The 20,934-nt window shown below is 41.8% G+C and overlaps 1 long non-coding RNA gene across 4 annotated transcripts in view; it reads right to left on the bottom strand.

Moving 5' to 3' along the window:
* The window catches only part of LOC110537449 (uncharacterized), a 73,248-nt gene extending 52,588 nt beyond the window's left edge, over window positions 1-20,660 (bottom strand). For 3 of the 4 annotated variants that reach the window (XR_016485031.1, XR_016485034.1, XR_016485032.1), the window contains exon 1: window positions 20,190-20,660. This is a non-coding gene — a long non-coding RNA (uncharacterized LOC110537449). Of the gene's footprint in view, window positions 1-15,031; window positions 15,239-20,189 lie in introns of those variants that run through there. The other variant, XR_016485033.1, reaches the window with a different exon arrangement.
* Window positions 20,661-20,934: the final 274 nt, after the last annotated feature.

Below are 20,934 nucleotides of genomic sequence, written 5' to 3'. Positions count from 1 at the left end.
GTGCATCGTTGGCACACAGTGAGCATTGTGTGTGTTTTCTATTTAGAAGGAGCCAATCAGGAGGCCAGGATATAGGCTCCTCATCCAGGGAGGACAGACAGCCTCCTTTCCTCTGGTGGTGGATACACTGGAGCTAGGTTCCAACGTCCATACTAGCAAAGGATACCACTTACAATGAATCCCGCTGAGACATTGATTCATTCTAGGTTTTAGCCTATTGCCAGTCTGGATATTATAACATAGTCACAATCTCTGAACTGTGATAGTGTACTTTCTGTGACACACATTTACATGAACCAGAATAATTCAATATTAAACTCAATCTTAAACAAGACAGAGGAGATGATTGTGGATTATAGGGAAAGATGGACCGAGCAAGCCCCCATTCTCATCGACAGGGCTATAGTGGAACTGGTTGAGAGCTTCAAGTTCCTTGGTGTCCACATCACCAACAAACTATCATGGTCCAAACACACTAAGACAGCTGTGAAGAGGGCACAACAAAGCCTATTCCCCTCAGGAGACTGAAAAGATTTGTCATGGGTCCTCAGATCCTCAAAAGGTTTTACAGCTGCACCATTGAGAGCACTGGTTGCATCACTGCCTGGTATGGCAACTGCTCTGCCTCCGATCGCAAGGCACGACAGAGGGTAGTGCGTACGGCCCAGTACATCACTGGGGCCAAGCTTCCTGCCACCCAGGACCTCTATATCAGGCAGTGTCAGAGGAAGGCCCTAACAACTGTCAGACTCCAGCCACCCTAGTGGCAAGCTGTACCGGAGCACCAAGTCAAGGTCCAAAAGGCTTCTTAACAGCTTCTACGCCTAAGCATTAAGACTCCTGAACAGCTAATCAAAGGGCTACCCAGACCCCTCTTTTACACTGCTGCTACTACGTTTATAATCTATGCATAGTCACTTTAACTCTACCTACATGTAAATATTACCTCAGTTACTTAGACTAACCGGTGCCCCCGTACCGGTACCCCTGTATATAGCCTCCACATTGAATCTGTACCGGTACCCCTGTATATATATTCGGCACATGTGACAAATACAATGTGTTTTGATTTGATTGTGCCAGTATGCATGCTGATTATGCAAAAGTCATGTAAACACCTTACTCTGTTTATCTTAATCTGCCTAAGGTCAAAATTGAAGTAAGCATACACTGATTACAACACCTGAATTTCTGAGCAATCTTTCAAATTATTAGAACATGTAAACACCAGTGGAAGCTCCTCAGAGAAGGAAGGGGAGGACCATCCTTAGTGAACCATCCTTAGAAAAACAGCGAGACATTAAAAAAAGTTATCCTTTTAAGATGAAACTAAACAAAATATATTCACATGTGCCCAAATAACAGATTAAAACACAGTGTTTTGCAATGAAGGTCAACAGTAGCCTCAACAGCACTCTGTAGGGTAGCAGCATGGTGTAGCTTGAGGACAGCTAGCTTCCGTCTTCCTCGGGGTAGATTGACTTCAATACAAAACCAAGGAGGCTCGTGGTTCTTACCCCCTTCCATAGACAGTGCATTCGGAAAGTGTTCAGACACCTAGACTTTTTCCACATTTTGCTACGTTACAACCTTATTCTAAAATTGATTAAATTGTTTTTTCCCACTCATCAATCTACACACAATAGCCTATTACGACAAATCAAAAATAGGTTTTTATAAACATTTTGCAAAAAAAATAAGTATTCAGACCCTTTACACAGGACTTTGTTGACACACCTTTTGCAGCCTCGAGTCTTCTTGGGTATGACGCTACAAGCTTGGCACACCTGTATTTGAGGAGTTTCTCATGGTCTTCTCTGCAGATCCGCTGAAGCTCTGTTAGGTCAGGTTAGCTACAGTTTAAGTCGGAAGTTTACATACACTTAGGTTGGAGTCAACCACTCCACAAATTTCTTGTTAACAAACCATAGTTTTGGAGAGTCGGTTAGGACATCTACTTTGTGCATGACACAAGCCATTTTTCTAACAATTGTTAACAGACAGATTATTTCACTTAAAATTCACTGTATCACAATTCCAGTGGGTCAGAAGTTTACATAAACTAAGTTGACTGTGCATAATAAAAAGCTTGGAAAATTCCATAAAATTATATCATGGCTTTAGAAGCTTCTAATAGGCTAATTGACATAATTAGAGTCAATTGGAGGTGTACATGTGGATGTATTTCAAGGCCTACCTTCAAACTCAGTGCCTCTTTGCTTGACATCATGCAAAAATCAAAAGAAATCATCCAAGACCTCAGAAAACAAATTGTAGACCTCCACAAGTCTTGTTCATCGTTGGGAACAATTTCCAAATGCCTAAAGGTACCACATTCATCTGTACAAACAATAGCACGCAAGTATAAACACCATGGGACCACGCAGCCGTCACACCGCTCAGGAAGGAGATGCGTTCTGTCTCCTAGAGATGAACGTACTTTGGTGCGAAAAGTGCAAATCAATCCCAGAACAACAGCAAAGGACCTTGTGAAGATGCTGGTAGAAACAGGTACAAAAGTATCTACAGTATATCCACAGTAAAACGAGTCCTATATCGACATAACCTGAAAGTGCGCTCAGCAAGGAAGAAGACACTGCTCCAAAACTGTCATAAAAAAGACAGACTACGGTTTGCAACTGCACATGGGGACAAAGATCATACTTTTTGTCCTGTGTTCTGATGAAAAAAAATAGAACTGTTTGGCCATAATGACCATCGTTATGTTTCAAGATAAAAGGGGGAGGCTTGCAAGCTGAAGAACACCATCCCAACGATGAAGCACGGCGGTGGCAGCATCATGTTGAGGGGGTGCTTTGCTGCAGGAGGGACTGGGACTAAAAGGGACTAAAAATCCTACAATGTGATTTTCTGGATTTTTTTTCTCATTTTGTCTGTCATAGTTGAAGTGTACCTATGATGAACATTACAGGCCTCTCTCATCTTTTTAAGTGGGAGAACTTGCACAATTGGTGGCTGACTAAATACTTTTTTGCCCCACTGTATGTAGATTTATTGAAGCACCAGTCAGGAGGTTAAAGCTTGGTCGCAAATGGGTCTTCCAAATGGACAATGACCCCAAGCATACTTTCAAAGTTGTGGCAAAATGGCATCAGGACAACAAAGTCAAGGTATTGGAGTGGCCATCACAAAGCCCTTACCTCAATCATATAGAACATTTGTGGGCAGAACTGAAAAAGCGTGTGCGAGCAAGGAGGCCTACAAACCCGACTCAGTTACACCAGCTCTGTCAGGAGGAATGGGCCAAAATTCACCCAACTTATTGTGGGAAGCTTGTGGAAGGCTTCCCTAAGCGTTTCACCTAAGTTTAATATTTTAAATGCAATACTACCAAATACTAATTGAGTGAATGTAAACTTCTGACCCACTGGGAATGTAATAAAATTAATAAAAGCTGAAAAAAAATATTCTCTACTGTTATTTAGACATTTCACATTCTTTAAATAAAGTGGTGATCCTAACTGACCTAAGACAGGGAATTTTTACTAGGATTAAATGTCAGGAATTGTGAAAAAATGAATTTTAATGTATTTAGCTAAGGTGTATGTAAACTTCCGACTTCAACTGTATTTTCAGTTCTCTCCAGAGATGTTTGATCGGGTTCAAATCCGGGCTCTGGACATTCAGAGACTCCTGCATTGTCTTGACTGTGCTTAGGGTCGTTGGAAGGTGAACCCCAGTCTGAGGTCCTGAGCGCTCTGGAGCAGGTTTTCATCAAGGATCTCTTTGTACTTTGCTCCATTCATCTTTCCCTCGGTCCTGACGAGTCTCCCAGTCACTGCCGCTGACAAACATCCCCTCTTCATGATGCTGCCACCTCCATGCTTTACCATAGGGATGGTGCCAGGTGTCCTCCAGACGTGATGCTTGCCATTCAGCCAAAGAGTTCAATCTTGGTTTCATGAGACCATAGAATCTTGTTTCTCATGGTCAGACAGTCCTTTAGGTGCCACGTTTTGGCAAACTCCAAGCGGGCTCTCATGTGCCTTTTACTGAAGAGTGGCTTCAGTCTGGCCACTCTACCATAAAGGTCTGATTGGTGGAGTGCTGCAGAGATGGTTGTCCTCCTGGAAGGTTCTCCCATTTCCACAGAGGAACTCTGGAGCTCTGTAGGAGTAGCCATCGGGTTCTTGGTCAACTCCCTGACCAAGGCCCTTCTCCCCCTATTGCTCAGTTAGTACATGCAGCCAGCTCTCGCAAGAGTCTTGGTGGTGCCAAACTTCATCCATTTAAGAATGATGGCGGACACTGTGTTCTTGGGGACCTTCAATGTTGAAGAAATGTTTTGGTACCCTTCCCCAGATCTGTGCCTCAACACAATCCTGTCTCAGAACTCTATGGATAATTCCTTCGACCTCATGGCTTGCTTTTTGCTCTGACATGCGCTGTCAACTGTGGGACCTTATATAGGCAGGTGTGTGCCTTTCCACATCATGTCCAATCAATTGAATTCACCACAGGTGGACTGCAATCAAGTTGATGATCAATGGCACCTGGGCACGCCGTTGTAACTGCTAAATTGCTTGCTGTAGACTGTACATAGTACTGCATGATTGTAGCGCGTTTACTAATGCTTTATTTCTAGGAGCTATGTTGACTATGACGTTAATATGGTGACAGCCATGTAGGTTGTGTGAAGCGGTTAGCGGTTATGATATGGAGGTTTGGCTTGGAAAGGTTTTTTCGCCTGGTCACAGACATCATGTGTGTTGTACACTGAAGTCCACAAGTGAAGGGAAAATGTGAGCGGAGGAGAGCACATAGATGTGAGAAGTAATTATACAATGACCAAAGGGATCATGCTGTTTGTATGTGGCTGCTATGAAAGTGAACTGTGCTTAAGTGTAATCAGTGGTGTATTAATTTTGCTGATTATGTTGAAAAACGTTTCTTAAACAGAAGCAAACAGAACAAAACGGGAATAAACATACCTGAATTTGTCCAATCGAAAATTTTGTTTGCAACTGTAAATCAAATCAAATTTGATTTGTCACATCTCTCCGAATACAACAGGTACCTTACCGTGAGAAGCTTACTTACTTACTTACTTACTTAACCAACAATGCCGTTTCAAAAAAAAACTCAAGTAAAAAACAACAACAAGTAACACAAGAAATGTACATGCTGTAACCATGACGAGGCTATATACAGGAGGTACCGGTACAGAGTCAATATGCGGGGCTACAGGTTAGTTGAGGTAATTGGTAAAGTGACTATGCACAGATGATAAACAGCGAGTAGCAGTAGTGTAAAATCAAGGCGGGGGGGTCAATGTAAATAGTCCAGGTGGCCATATGACTAATTGTTCAGCATTCTACGGCTTTGGGGGAGAAGCTGTTAATGAGCCTTTTTGCTCCTAGACTTGGCGCTCCGGTACCGCTTGCTGTGCGGTAGCAGAGAGAACAGCCTTTGACTTGGGTGACTGGAGTTGTAGACAATTTTTAGGGCCTTCCTCTGACACTGCCTAGTATATAGGTCCTGGATGGCAGGAAGCTTGGACCCAGTGATGTACTGGCCAATACACACTACCCTCTGCGGCACGTTCAGATGCCAAGCAGTTGCCATACCAGGCGGTGATGCAACCGGTCAGGATGCTCTCGATGGTGCAGCTGTAGAACCTTTTGGGGATCTAGGGACCCATGCCAAATATTTTCAGTCTCCTGAGGGGGAAAAGGTGTTGTCGTGCCCTCTACATGACTGTCTTGGTGTGTTTGGACCATGATAGTTTGTTGGTGATGTGGACAACAGGGAACATGAAACACGACCCGCTCCCATTCAGCCCCGTCGATGTTAATGGGGGACTGTTTGACCCTTCTTTTCCAATAGTCCACAATCAGCTCCTTAGTCTTGCTCACATTGAGGGAGAGGTTACTGTCCTGGCACCACACTGCCAGGTCTCTGACCTCCTCCCTATAGGCTGTCTCATTTTTGTCGTTGATCAGGCCTACCACTGATGTGTTGTTAGCAAACTTAATGATGGTGTTGGAGTTGTGCTTGGCTACACAGTCGTGGGTGAAGAGGAAGTACAGGAGGGGACTAAACACGCATGCTTGACGGGCCCCAGTGTTGAGGATCAGCGAAGCAGATGTGTTGTTGCTGACCCTTAACATCTGGGGGCAGCCCGTCAGGAAGTCCAGGATCCAGTTGCAGAGGGAGGTGTTTAATCCCAGGGTCCTTAGCTTAGTGATGAGCTTTGTGGGTACTATGGTGTTGAATGCTGAGCTGTAGTCAATGAACAGCATTCTCACATAGGTGTTCTTTCTGTCCAGGTGCGGAAGGGCAGTGTGGAGTGCGATTGAGATTGCATCATCTGTGGATCTGTTGGGGCGGTATGCGAATTGGAGTGGGTCTAGGGTTTCTGGGATGATGCTGTTGATGTGAATAATGACCAGCCTTTCAAAGCACTTCATGGCTACCGACCTGAGTGCTACAGGGCGGTAATAATTTAGGCAAGTAACCTTTGCTTTCTTGGGCACAGGGACTCTGGTGGTCTGTTTGAAACATGTAGGTATTACAGACTCGGTCAGGGAGAGGTTGAAAATGTCATTAAATACACTTGCCAGTTGGTCCGCGCATTCTTTCAGGACACGTCCTGGGAATCCGTCTGGCCCCGCGGCTTTGTGAATGTTGACCTGTTTAAAGGTCTTGCTCACATCGGCTGCGGAGAGCGTGATCACACAGTTGTCCGGAACAGTTGGTGCTCTCATAAATGGTTCAGTATTGCTTGCCTCGAAGCGAGCATAAAAGGCATTTAGCTCGTCTGGTAGGCTCGTGTCACTGGGCAGCTCGTGGCTGGATTTCCCTTTGTAGTCCGTAATAGTTTTCAAGCCCTGCCACATTCGACGAGAGTCAGAGCCGGTGTAGTAGGATTCAATCTTAGTCCTTTATTGACGCTTTGCCTACTTGATGGTTCGTCTGAGGGCGTTAGTGTCCCGCTCCTTGAAAGCGGCAGCTCTAGCCTTTAGCTCGGTGTGGATGTTGGCTGTATTGCATGGCTTCTGATTGGGCTATGTATGTATGGTCACTCTGGGGACGATGTCGTCGATGCACTTATTGACAAAGCCGGTGACTGAGGTAGTATACTCCTCAATGCCATTGGATGAATCCCGGAACATATTCCAATCTGTGCTAGCAAAACAGTCCTGTAGCGTAGCATCCGCGTCATCTGACCACTTCCGTATTGAGTGAGTCACTGGTACTTCCTGCTTTAGTTTTTGCTTGTAAGCAGGAATCAGGTGGATATAATTATGGTCAGATTTGCCAAATTGATGTCGAGGAAGTGCTTTGTATGCATCTCTGTGTTTGGAGGTTTTCTTCTCCTCTGTTTGCACATTCTGGTATAAATTAGGCAAAATGGAATTCATTTTACCTGCATTAAAGTCCCTGGCCACTAGGAGTGTTGCTTCTGGATGATAATTTTCTTGTTTGCTTATGGCCTTATACAGCTCGTTGAGTGCGGTCTTAGTGCCAGCATCGGTTTGTGGTGGTAAATAGACGGCTACGAATAATATAGATGAGAACTTTCTTGGTAGATAGTGTGGTCTACAGCTTATCATGGGGTATTCTACCTCAAGCGAGCAATACTTCGAGACTTCTTTAATATTAGACATCGTGCACCAGCAGTTATTGACAAATAGACACACACCCCCGCCCCTCATCTTACCTGACGTAGCTGCTCTGCACTGTCAATGCACGGAGAAGCCAGCTAGCTCCATATTATCTGTGTCGTTGTTTAGCCACGTCTCAGTGAAACATAAGATATTACAGTTTTTAATGTGCCGTTGGCAGGATATTCTTAATCGTAGATAGTCCAGTTTGTTTTCAAATTATTGCACGTTGGACAATAATACAGAGGGTATTGGTGGTTTATCTACTCGTCTGCAAATTCTTCCCAGGCACCCCGCCCTCCTCCACCTTTTTCTCTATCCTTTCTTCACGCGGATGACGTAGATTTGGGACTTGTCTCGACAAAGCAGAATATCCTTCGCCTCGGACTCATTAAAGCAATAATCCTCTCCAGTTCAAGGTGAGTAATCGCTGTTCTGATGTCTAGAAGATATTTTCAGTCATAAGACACGGTAGGAGCAACATTATACAAAAAAAGGAGTTACAAACAATGCAAAAAAACAAACAAAACAGCACAGTTGGTTAGGAACCTGTGAAATAGCATCCATCCCCTCTGACAAATTATTACACCCTAGATCAGCTAGATGCAGGCAAGAGTATGCAAGGCCGTATTCAATGTGTCAGTGTCTGTTACCTTGATTACTTACATTTCTCTCAACCTGTGCACGTAAGTTTCATTCATAGGATAGGTTGTAGTAACCTCATGATGGGTATAGGGAAAATTAGTATCATGTATTAGCCTAAACCTGTCGTTGTTACATTGAGCTGGCTGAATGGAATATGAATGACAGTCATCCAATGTGCTGTAATAGAAATAAGGATATGCTCATTAAAAAAAAAGTATTCCCTTAAATGGCACTGACCGCCACTGGTAAACACCTTAATCGGCGTGTATTTGATTTACGCATGTGATAGCACCAGCTGAGCGGGCCAACAACTGAATATATGTGCCTTAGAAGTAGTTTTCACATACAAACTTCATATGTCCGAATGCCATCAGGTAACCTGATTTCAGATGTGTCCATGTAAACAGGATTATTAGGGAAATGGTTCATTTTGCAAAACATGTAAACGTTTTAATCAAACTATTATATTAATCTGACTATCCACAATAAATCGCATTATTGTGTGCACGTACTCATTGTGATATTGTTATTTTTCTTTTATGATATTGATATGCTGTAACAAACTGGGATTCATGCCTTCTATTCTTCTAATTGTTCTTCTGTGACACTCATACACCAGAGGACGCTGGTGGGAGGAGCTATAGGAGGACATGCTCATTGTAATGGCTGGAATAGAATAAATGGAATGGAATCAAACACATTAAAACGTATGATACACAATGATAAAGTCATATTGGATATTTGGGTCTGTCTGATTCCCTTCAGGCCCTCCCTGCCTGGCCAACTGTAGGCCAGTCTCTCTGCTGTATTTACACTGGGGTAATCAAACCGGGATCTCAACCAGATTGGGTGTCTTATCTACAAGGGTGCTCACTCTCGCCTGGATCAAAAAGCTGCCTGTCAGAAATATGAGCCAAGTCTGATAAAATCATCCAGTTTAAACAAACTCAGAGTTCAAATCATGTCAAACCCAATCAAAGGAAAAATACAATCCAACAAAGGCAACAAAAAAGTTGTTTGAAGTCATTTTTTTCTTCTTCTAATCGAGCCATAGAGTTTTGTGGTGAGAGAGTTACAAAACCCAAAAGAGAAAAAGGCCTGTGGTTTTTATCTTCTTGTTTGGATAGTGTCCTGATGGCCCAAACTGTGTGTGTCCTAACTGAGTCATAGAGTAAGTAAGGTCATCCACCGCCTCTCCTCAGCTGTACCAGCTAGACAAACACAGAGAGAACATGACATCATTCCTCTGTCATCCCAAAGATATGCTCAAGGCTTACAGTTCAGCAGGCTACGCACAAGAAGGCTAATGTTAACTCACTATGACAGATCCCTCATACTGTACGCACCATTTCTTCAACCAGCCGTACCGCCACCGTCCATCCCTCTCAAACAGACCTTGGCAGTCATCACAAGGAGATCGTGTTACTGCTTGGTCTGGGGCTTTTGACCCCCCTCCCCCTAGCCGCACTCCTGACCCCCCACCACGCCAGACCCCCATATGTCTGGTGACAGAGAGCTCACCCCCGCTGCGGACTGACCGGTCTGGACTGTAAGTGAGCAGCAACCGAGAACAGTCTCTTTTGGTCTCCCTCTTTTCTGTCCGTCTGTCTGTCGGTCTGTCTCTAGCTCTCTCTCTGTGGGCCCAGTGACTAGGGCAGATGTTCTGTCTGTCTGTCTTGAGCTCTCTCTCTCTGAAAGTGAGACCAATCACAGCAGGAGTTTTATTGAACACACACATTTGAACACATGCACGCAGGCCCGCACAGTTAATGTCGCGCTGTTCATGGCGAACACCAGGAAATTATTTTGAAATATTCTTCTATGACAAACATGCGCTTCCCAATGTTTGAAACTTTGACAGTGAGTTTAGGGCAGGGTTCCCTGCCAAATTTTGTACACGGGTGGTTTTATTTGGCCCCCTAAATTCGGAGAAAAAAAAACCCACCCGGAAACCAGCTGCAAGTGATTTGAATTTTAGAAATCTGTTCCCAAATATTCCCCAACATAATGGAAAGTCACATCTGATAGTATACATATGTCAGCAAGGTTTGAAATGACTATGTCAGTCTACAAATGATTTGTAATTATGTTCCAGAAAACAGAATAAAACACTCATGAAAAAAACATCTAGTTGATGATCTCTGGTTTAGGGTGATTCCTCATGAAACTAGAACAAGAAAAATACCAGGATTTGTTGGATTTTCATGACATTTAAAATGGTCCTTGTTGACATATTTGATATTGAAATGAAGTTGGAACATTTGTGACATTTTGGCCTTACCCCATAATTACTCCATAATGTTTCATATGTAGGTGCTACATAGCAGGAATGTGTGTTATATGAAGCACTACAGCTCCCTTTAATATTAGTAGTATTTTGTTTTCTTACATTAGTAAAAAACATATTTGGCTAATTTGTCGATATATTATTGTACATAGTATACTCTATGGGTATATCAAAGTTCCAGAGTGGGATCTCTGCTAATTTCAAAGGTATGGCCCATTTTACACAGAAAAATTGGCATAGTAGGCACTGTAACCAATCACAGCCCTTCTTTTACTTGTATCATTGCACGTCCTGCAAATAACCAGCATAGTGCGACCATTTAAAAATCCATTTTCACATTCACATTGTTGGTGAAGCTTACAAATTGGATCCTAACTGAAAGCAGCTGAGATCCCACTCTGGAACTTTGATGTGCCCGTAGAGTATATTATGTTCAACAATCTATGGAACATATTGCCAAATCAAAAATAGTATTTTTTCAATATTTGTTATTGTTATTGAAATAAAAATAATACTCCTGTTATAGAGCAAGCGGTAATATGACACCAATGTTTGCTTTAGCGCCTACAAATAAAACATTATGTTGTCATGAATCATAAAGGAGGCCTGAGTAAGGAAAAAATGTCACAAATATTCCACATTTAATTATTTATCAATTATACTAGAAGATACAAATGTCAAACATATGGCAACAATACTTCCTCCAAAGCACCCTTTTGATTAAATGTCGTGAGGAATCACCCGTAACATACTATTATAGAAACACTATTTTAGTTCTCCTTAAAGAATGGTGGTCATAACCACTACATAAACATATCATGACCTATATGTTTTTTATTCACTCATCATAAAAGAATGAGGTTTCACCAGGTTTCTGGTTTTAACAGAAAAATATGTCAGGACAGATGGAGGGAAAAAGAGAGGGGAAAACAGCAGTCCTCCATTTGGCCCACCATCTATTCATTGGCTCTTTTATTTCTTTTGGGTGCGTAATCCTTTCACTTTTAATGGCAAATTTAACAGTCCCCAAGGCCCCCGCACCAGACTGGTCAATAGAAAACCAGACAACTAATTACTGCGCACACCACACTCCCTCACTCTCTTCCGTCTTCCCTCTTTCTATCCAGCAGCTGTAAGGTTCATGTACACAGAGCAACAGCCAAGCAGTGTTAGGTTTCCACTCCCCCGATCTTCTTTAAAAGCTTCGAAACCTGTCTCACTACAGCCCTTTAGTCACACATACGCAGAATAACACACATACACACACCTTCACTTGAAACTTTAAAAAAATAGTAAATAGATAATTGTCATGTACCTGATTTGAGTGGAATGTTCACATTTCTCTAGAATTAAAATGGTTCCTAAAATGCATATTCTTAAAATAAACCCAATTTATAGTAGATTTACATTTAGTAAAAAAATATGAGGAAGAATCTAAAAAAACAATAGCAAGAATGTTTTCTCCTCTAGCTTTGCTAGCACATAATAACCACGCCATTGTCATGTTATGGTAAAGCATTTCATGTGGTAAAGTGTGTCGTTACTGAATAAATAGTTACTACCGTTGTTGTAAATGCTCAACTAAACTATCATCATTATGGGGCAAACACTGCTGATTAGATCAGTAGATAACTGGATAATAAAACATTTGTTCAACCAAAAGTATGAAAGTAATTTATACGTTAGGGTCATTTCTTTATGGTCTGACATAAGCATGATTTGTTTTGTCACCAAGAATCAAGAATAATATTTTCTGATTTTGAATTTACAGTCAAAGCATCTTTTCTTTAGAGAACTGTATCCTTTAAAACGTGTACTATTCTAATTGTAACTGTGTAATATTATGTTGGCTCCCCTGGTCTGAGTAAATAGCCTGGCTATGATAATACCATAGTGAATATTCAGGCTCTGTGTTAACCCAACCCCATGTTGTGTGGTGCTGTGTCTGACTGACTGCTGTCCCAAACTACAGCCTTCCTCTCTCTCCCCATCTTCCAGGCTTTGACCATGACCCTACCCTACACCCCAGTGTCTCAGCACTCAGTTGCAGAGTCCCTAATTTGCCAGTGGGGTTTAAAACCTCCCTCAATTAAGATCACTAGTGTCAGACAATGGGACGAGTTAGCCCCCCGGTGACCTGCATAGGGCAGTCCTTTGTCTTACAGCCAATGTTTGCCTTAGCCTTTTGTGCCTGCATTATCCTCCACCTCTACCCCACCCCCTCTACACACACACACACACACACACACACACACACACACACACACACACACACACACACACACACACACACACACACACACACACACACACACACACAAGATGGAGACAGAAAATATAATTATGGAAGCCATTTCCAAATATACCCCCTAAGTACGGCACGTCCACTCCTCCCCCTCTCAGTCCCCTCCCACTCACCCCCACCTTTGTCTGTCTGTCTGTATGACTGGCCCATCAAAAGGCTGGCCTGGAGCAGAGGTGGTTAAAATGGTCCAGAGGCTAGTGTCATGTGGCTCACACCAGTCAGCCCAACACACAACTCACAAGCCAATGAAACAAGCCTCCCTTGCAAACACAGAGGATGAGCTCCTGTCAGCTCCAAAGGAGAGGAGACAAATTGCCCCATGATCTCTTGACCCTCAAACACAGGGTAACTGCCCAAAATAAACTGCTCTTAAACTGATGAAAAACTAAATTGGACAACTTAGTTCTGCCCAATGGAAAATACTGTAAAACTTAAATTAATAGCCCAGGTGTTTATTTGTTTAAATTACTGAACACAACAGGAGCTTCTTAGAGCCAGGCTTCTATTTCCTTAATGCACACAGCTTTTGCTTATTTGCATTGTTAATTGTTTAATTCCAGCATTTTAATCAATTTCTTAATTTCCTGCACTAATGTGTTATTTACACACTTTCACATTTATTTTGTCTTAATATGCCTCCATAAAGAAAAATACAAAAATAACTTTTTCTTGACAGAATAATAATTCTCATCTTTGACTGTGAATTTTCAGCAGTTCACCACTAGAGGGAGATCATACGATTTCTAGGAGTCTGTACTTCCAAAGTTTTTGACTGTTTTCATGCTTGCCAGTAAGCTAGCAGTTCTCAGCTGTTAGCAGCCAATGTCTAGTAGTTTCTTACTAGTGATAAAAATGGATGATTGACATAATTATTTAAAGTCATTACTGAAATATTTAATATAACAAATCAACACATTAAACCTCGTAAACAATTCATTTAGACCTGGCATTTATTTGAAACAGGCGTTTATCTGCTGGAATGTGTGCCATTGCCCGGCTATTAAAAGCGACAGGTGGCGATTTGAGAATCTGCATTTAATTGAAATTTTACAATACGTAAATCGGAAAGCAACCAGCCACAGAAGAAACATCAGCACTTTACATAAATAACGTGTTGGAATCGTTCAAGTTTGGGCAGAGTCTCTTAGTCTGGCCCTAATCTCTTTTATTAGTCGTGAATACATTTATCTATGTAAAGCTGGCTAAATAAAAAAGGGATACATTTGCTTGAGAATTGGGAATGGTGGTGGGTGGCATTGAGGGAGAAAATACAACCCCCCCCTTTCATTCTCTGTTTTGTGTCAGTCAGGACAGCTGGATAAGAAACGGATCAGTGGTGGAGGGACACACAGTCACCATGGCAGACATGACATCATTCTCTGTACAACCAACCCGATGGGAACCAGTAGTGGGAGAGCTCTATCCACATGTGTGTGTCTGCATATGTGCTGAGTGCATTGCATATATTTGATTTGGATGCCCTATCAATTTAATTGACATAGACCTACTAACTGTACCAATTTCTTCCATAAGGAATATGGGCTTGTAACATATCAAATATGATTTATACAAGGCCAAATCAATGAGTGTGATAATGACATCAGTGTTCACATCTAGTCATTTGTTCAAACCCCTTAACTATGGCTCAGCATCACGTGCACCAAAAATGACATTAATAAAAATCAGTCCATACACAAAATAACTCACAACACCTTCAAACCATGGCAACATACAGTACACGACACAAGCCTCTCTTTTTCCTGCTGTTCTGAGAAAAGCTGTTTCCTGAATCTGAATCTTGGTTCCTGTTAGAGTCTCTGGGTTGTGTTTTCATCCTGAATGGTACCTCTGTCAGTCACTTAGCAACTAGCAGTTGGCAGCAGGCTAGCAGTTAATAAAACACTAGGGCTAATTGAGCTTTTCCTTCCATTCCCCACATACAGCAATGAGACTAATATATAGAATGATGAGAGGCTGAGGGAGGGACACACTGAGTAACCTGTCACAGACAGACATACAGACACAGGCTAAACACCATTATAGATAAACAGATGCCTATCCAAGGCATATAAAAAGACATGACCTGGTACAGATACAGACAACTTACTTTTACAGAGGATGCAACACATAAGCTTAAGGTACAACACAGGTTAATAAGACACTTACCCCAACCGGACACAGGTAAAAGATGTCACCAGATCTCCACCAAAACAGCCAGAAAGAAATCATTCTGGCTTCACAAGTCTGGTGGTTATTGCCACCGTGTTTCCAGAAATTAGTTGAAGCTACTCTGCTGTATTATAGAAGCGCACATCTCCTAGAAGGCACCTATAGTTCAGTTTGTCTCAGGTTACTTTCACACCAAGAATAGCTGGTGGGATATGATAGATAGCTGGGATTAAAGGAGGACAGATTGAAAGCAGACAGCCATGTCGCGAGAGAGAGAGAAAGAGAGCGAGAGAGAGAAAGAGAGAGAAAGAGAACGAGAGAGAGAAGTAGGTGTATGACTGAAGGGCCTGTAATGTGGAGCAGCAGCCACTTCTATCTGCCCAAAATAAAACCACAATGACTTCATCATCAGGCCTCGTTAGGGAAGGTGTGTGATTCTGCTACTTCAGGAGATAGTGACCTACATGCCCAAGATAGAGAACTAGATTCTGTAGAGGACATACTTTGTGTGTATTTATAAAAGTGTTGGGATGACAGACAGTCAATGCCCTTGATATCTTGCCTCTCTTCATACGAACACTTCAAGTTGTGCCCCAGAAAAAGACGTTGGCAGTGACAGCGAGCGGAGCCCAAAATAAAATCATGCTAGCGTTACACGTTTTTTTGCTTTCCTTTTCCATGCCGGGGGCCATGTTCTGAAATACCAACATTCGCAGGAGAAAGCAGTCCATTAACGCCTGTCAAAACACTTCATTCCTGTGTCACAGGGACATCTGATGGATGGACACTCAGGAAAGAGAGAGGAGAGCATTTGAAATGTCTCTATTCTTCTGAAACTTTTGTGATGAATGTTTACTGTTAATTTCTGATTATTTATTTCACTTTTGTTTATTGCCTATTTCAGTTGTTTTGGCAATGAAAACATACAGTGCATTCGGTAAGTATTCAGACCCCTTGACTTTTTCCACATTTTTTTTTTTTTTGCCTCAATCTACACACGATACCCCATAAAGACAAAGCAAAAACATGTTTTTAGAAATGTTTGCCAATTTATAAAAAAAATATTTATATATCACATTAACATAAGTATTCAGACCATTTATTCAGTACTTTGTTGAAGCACCTTAGGCAGTGACTACAGCCTCGAGTCTTCTTGGGTATGATGCTACAAGCTTGGCACACCTGTACTCCCATTCTTCTCTGCAGATCCTTTCCTCTGTCAGGTTGAATGGGGAGCGTCGCTGCACAGCTATTTCCAGGTCTCTCCATTCACAGTGGGTTGTGCTGTTCACCACAGTAGTGTACACTCTTTAAAAAAAGGGTGCCATCTAGAACCTTAAAGGGTTCTTTGGCTGTCCCCATAGGAGAACACTTTGAAATAACCCAAAATAGTTCTACCTGGAAACAAAAAGGGTTCTACATGGAACCAAAATAAGGTTCCCCTATAGACAGCCAAATATCCTTTTCCGAACGTTTTTTTCTAAAAGAGTGTAGCAGAGAACTCCATCAAGGAGGCTAGATATTCTGTGTGTAGGCTAAATAGAGTTGCTGCGTCATTCAGAGAAAAATCGACTGTAATTCTCAGAGTATTGCTAGTAGCTATTTCACGTTAAAAAGCCTGTGTCTACATGTCAAATGAGAGGGTTCTTGATATAGTCTAATGCGATTTCATATAGTTTAATGAGAAGTGAGAAGAACCAACTCAATCTGTTTCATAGTTCTAATCAGTCAGACAAATCAGATTGATTGATCCCTTTGAGCGAGGATACAGTAGTTAAGCAATAAGGCACGAGGGGATGTGGTATACGGCCAATATACGACAGCTAAGGGCGTCGTGCCTGGACACAGCCCTTAGCCGTGGTATATTGGCCATATACCACAAACCCCCAAGGTGCCTTATTACTATTAGAAACTGGTCACCAATGTAATTAGAGCAGTAAAAATAAACGTTTTGTCATACCCATGGTATATGGTTTGATATACCACGGCTGTCAGCCAATCACATCTGACATTCGGAGAATCAAACCCTGTTATAATCCTGGGAAGTTAAACAATGTCACAGCCAATTTATAAAAAATATAATGTACAACAATGAGTATGTTTACATGCATACTAATAATTTGATATTAAACTTATTATGGTAGTAGGCTGAGTATGGAAATATTAATGTAAACACACTTTGCTTATCTTAAATCGGAGTAAGGTCAAAACTAAAGTAAGCATACACCGATTAAAAAACCTGGTTTTCTGAACAAATCTTTCGAATTATTAGGGCATGTAAACAGCTTAATCGGCATTCCAGCAGTGTATTTGATCTTCGCATGTGCCAACACCGGTAGTGCAAGCCTCTCTCTTTTCTGAACTCAAGTGAAATGAGTTCAGAAAAACTGAAAGTATGTATCTTAGAAATAGTTTTCACAGGGGCCTTCCGAGTGGCGCAGTGGTCTAATGCACTGCATTGCATCTGACTGCCACTAGTAGACCCTGGTTCAAGTCCAGGCTCTGTCACAGCCAGCCGCAACCGGGAGATCGGTTGCACAATTGGCCCAGCGTCACCTGGGTTAGGGGAGGGTTTGGCCGGCAAGGATGTTCTTGTCCGTCGCATACTAGCAACTCCTGTGGCAGGCTGGGTTAAGTGAGCAGTGTGTCAAGAAGTCTGGGTTCAGTTTTGGAGGATCTTGACCTTCGCCTCTCCCGAGTCCATACGGGAGTTGCAGCGATGGGACAAGACTAACCACGAAAAAGGGGTTATGAAATCCTTTAATGTCAAAATAGCAAAGTTCCTCTGAACAAAAAGCCCTATTTTCCTCATAACCAGTTACGAGACGCTACTTCATAAAGACGAACCCCAAACAAACTGCCAACAAGCAGCCTTTCTATTGAAATCAGGATTCATGAGGCATACTAGCAGTCCAGAGCCTGACAACATCAGGATTATGCCTCTGTCTGTGGACAAACAGTGAACCACACAGTGCACATGGCACACTCTAAATTAGCTCAATGAGCTGCAACACAATTTATTTATTTATTCTGCCTTTTGCAGGATGAAATCTCTTGAGTTGCACCATCTCATTTTCAAGAGTCCAAATACAATAAAACAAATCAAAACAATACTTAGTAAAAAAACGTAGTAAAAATAATAATATGCCTGTCTAATAATAATAATAATAACAATGAGATTCTAAAACACAAAAAAATTATATCAACCGCATAAAAAAGTAGTAGTTGTACAACTATTAATAGGCCTACAACTAATAACAACTTGTTCAACTACTAATACAAATAATAAAACCAGGGCAATTTCTGGATCAAAATGGGACGTAGGTTGTGGCGCGTGGCGAGGGCGTGGCCAATGGTGCATTCGCTGACCGAATATTTTAGAGGCCCTCCTGCTGGCAGCAGTGACAATTTAAAAAAAAACATTTTTTTAAAGCAAATTTCCTGCAATTTACACATTTTACTGTTTGGACATAGGTGTCCTGAAAAAATACTGAATAAAACTAAGAACCTATAAAATATACATGCATATTTACAAATATTTTCACATTGTGATGATTCTATTAGTTAAAAAGACAGTTTGTTCTTAACATTTCAAAAAGCGCTTTCTTAAACTCACTGTGTGATTTTAATTCTCAGATTTCCGTAGGTAAATTATTCCAGTCAATTGGGCCTTTTTGTTTGAAAGCTCTTACTCCAAATGACATGATGTGCCCTTGGAATTTGTCATTGCTGCCATTGCTATTGTGTGAGTCTTGTAAATTAAGGTGTTCCATAATATATATGATGAAATTTAAGTTGACACATTTAAAAAGAAATTGGTACCAATGCAGTCATCTTCTGTTTGGGAGTGACAGACAATTTATTGATTCATACATTGTGCAATGTGTCTTATAATGGCAAACAAGAATGCATCTGCAAAGATTGTAATAAAAGACAGTCTTAGTTGCGTTGTGATAGATGATGTCACCATAGTCTAGGAAGCAGTAGTTGGGTTACTAAGGTCTTTCTAATGGATACAGTAAACAATTATTCGATCTTTATAGTAACCTAAGGTTTTAGTAATATAATCAATATGCTTTCCAAAAGATAGTCAGAATCTATCCTCTAACTCAGGTATCAACATTTTTCTATCACTTGCAAGGATTTTGAAAATGCCAGTTGTGGAGTTTTTTCTTTGCTGTGTACCAAAAAGCATGAAAAAGGACTTTGTTTTATTTAAAACCAACATCTTTGCAAGACACCATTTTTGTTGCGGTAAAATCTGCAAAATATTTAAACTTGATGTATAGAGCACTGTATCATCAGTGTATAAGTGAACATGTGTATTCTGACAAATTAGAAGTAATTAATTTATGAATATAGAGAAAAGGGGGGCCAATACTGAGCCTTCAGGTACACCTCTACTGAGTACAAGAAGTTGTGATTTGTGTTCTATGAAAACATATTTTCTATTGCATGGAACCAGTTTAGTGATCTGTTAGTGAAACCAATGTTTAAGTTTTCCTAGTAAGATAGAATGATAAACTAAATGCTTTCGATAAATCAATGACAATGGCACCAGTAAAGATAACACCAATGAGCCACAGTTGAGGTTCAGTCCTTTTCCAGTTTAAGGAAAGCATGTTTCACTAGAACAAGCACTAGCACTAGTTGACAAGCACTGTGGGCAGTGATGAGGAAAAAGACAAGCAGCAGTTTTGCTGAGTTTATGCCATTATTATTGACCTGATATTATGAATCTGGTTTGTTTAAAACACACAACCCCCTCACACACATTCCCTTCCCCCATCACCCTACCTTGTACACCCCCACCTTCTACCTTGACCCTCCAACACAATTCAAAAGCACAAAGCCCTATTTTCACTGTAACACTGCAATTCAAACACATAATACATCAACAGTTCTCTGCCGACTAGAGACCAAGAAAAGTTAGAAATCAAAACAGAAAAAGGAAAAGATCGAAAAGTATGATAAGAAAATAAAATATGATGATAAGACAATAGAGATAATACAAATAAACAACAAATAATGAACAACAAGAATATGAAGCATCAGTTTCGGAACCCGCGCATTCCTAAGAGCACAATTAGGTGCTAAAGTAACTGTTCCATAGAGTAAGAAAAATAAAAAGAAGGAGAGAGAAACAAACACTTACCACTACGCAGAGCAGAGCATGACATCCAACACCAGGAGTGAAAAGATTCCCCTCTCCCTCCTCGGATCCACTCCATGTTTCTGAGCCCCTATATGGCAACCCCCCCCCCCCCTGTCTTCGGAGAGGGAGGATGGCGGTAGTCCCGTTGTGGGGATGGGGAGCTGAAGAGTGAGAACCGGCTTCTGCTTTCTACGTGCAGCTGTGCATCCCCATCAGTATCTTCACCAATCCTCTACACTATGTGCGCCTGCGGCACAGCAGAAAATGGAAACAAAGTGATCCCCTCACACAAACACACACACACACACACACACCAGCACAGAGAGAGGGAAAGAAGGAGGGAAAGAGGGAGCACAAAATAAAACAAGTAGGGCAGTCAGTGAAAAGGCAGTGGCAGCTGGAGAATAGCAGGTTTACGTTTTTGCCGTTTCCTTTAGTTTGCGGGAGAACCGCTCAGCTGGGAGAGAGAGTGGGAGGGTACAAGGCAAGAGCTTCCAGGCAAGGAAACAGCACATAATCCCTGCCGGCAGAGACTTCCTTCTCCCCCACACTCCCTCTCGCTCCCCCCTCTCCTTCTCTGTTAATAAGCCTGGCTACGACCCCCTCCTTGGGGCCCTGGAATGTAAAGGCCAGAGTTTCAAGAGGCCCAGTTAGACAAGCCTCAGAGTCACTGCACAGTGACCCAAGGGTCAGACACAGCAAGCGAGCAATGGAGAGGTGGGAATGGAGAAGAGGGGGTTGAAGT

Source organism: Oncorhynchus mykiss, chromosome 12 (genome assembly GCF_057628025.1).
Source record: "Oncorhynchus mykiss isolate SJ-2025 chromosome 12, ASM5762802v1, whole genome shotgun sequence".
NCBI classification, from domain to species: domain Eukaryota; kingdom Metazoa; phylum Chordata; class Actinopteri; order Salmoniformes; family Salmonidae; genus Oncorhynchus; species Oncorhynchus mykiss.
The sequence above is the reverse complement of the archived record's forward strand: the minus strand, read 5'-3'. Positions and strand labels throughout refer to the sequence as shown.